Source organism: Esox lucius, chromosome 3 (genome assembly GCF_011004845.1).
Source record: "Esox lucius isolate fEsoLuc1 chromosome 3, fEsoLuc1.pri, whole genome shotgun sequence".
NCBI lineage: Eukaryota > Metazoa > Chordata > Actinopteri > Esociformes > Esocidae > Esox > Esox lucius.
In genome coordinates, this window is record NC_047571.1 from 23,117,166 (window position 1) to 23,118,472 (window position 1,307).

The following is a 1,307-nucleotide window of genomic DNA, read 5'->3' on the forward strand; positions in this document are numbered from 1 at the left end:
GGGGTCCCTCCCTCTCTCTCTCCATCTTCTGCTACCTCTATTGCCATTGGCTCGCACGTATGTCTGTCTCAGGGTGTCTCAGTGTCCTAATATCAACCAATCTATATATAGCCTGTTCCTCCCCACTCTCCCTCTGTGTCTGTTCTACAGGAATAAGTGGAGTGGGTGCTTGGCAGAGGGAGGCGGGAGGAGAATACACAGCTTTGTCTGGTTGGGAGAGAGGGAGGAGGTGGCAGAAGGGAAAAAGCACCATTGACAGAGACGCCAGTCACCCCCTGTCCCTCTCTCCCTCCATTGTTTGACTGCTAGACGTCAGCAAACAGACAGGAATCTGGAGAGAGGGAGGAGAGAGGGAAGACTTGGATCTTTGTTTTCCATCCCTCACTCCATCCTGGTGAAAGTGCAGGGAGAGGAGAAAGTGGGGGGTGGGTGGGGGACGGGGCCGAGAGGGGAGTGGGGTGAGACAGGGTTACACACTGATTTCGTTACAGACATGACCGGACAACCCCACACACTCACCCCACGCATCCATGTCATGTTTACACATTACACAGTATATATGTATATACATTTATACATTTTATATACACATCATATTTACAGATGACATATTACATCCGTTCATATTTACATACTTCTGCTGTCACTGTGTGACAGCAGAAGCTGGACTCTTTGTTTTCTTAAACCTGTCATCAGCCCTTAGTGACACGAACACATACATTCTATGCCTAGGCTTTTTCAATTGTTTTTTGAGGGAAGAAAACAATTTTTTTGTTTGTTGCTGGTAAATAACACTTACCTGGTGTCCCAGGTTTGAATGTGTCCCATACTGGAAGGAGAGGATGAAAAACAGATATTTCAGTCCTCCAGGACCAGAGTTGAATAGCCCTATGGCCTATGTTAGCACGCAGTTACATTTTGGTCACTCAGAAGATGTTATCCAGAGCAACTCATCAGTTATTGCAAGTAAAAAGCTGTACCCAATTAAACAGCCACCAGATACATCTGTGCTAGAAAGCAACATATTACATTTAAGAATAATAAGTGAATGTGTCACATAGATTTCACAGCTTTGACAGCTACTTCAGTGAATTTGATCAGTAACTTTACCCAGTATGTTGCTTTCCACTACATCTCTATCGCTGTTCAGTGCCTAATGTTTCTTCTTTTTGGTCTTCAAAGGGGTCGATTGTTTGTTCAGTTTGTTTCAATGAGACTGGAGAAACAGAAGGAGGTGGAGAGAGGGAGGGATTGGCCGGCCGTAGGGAGAGAGGGGTGTGGTCGGGTATAAACCCGGGGACACTGGG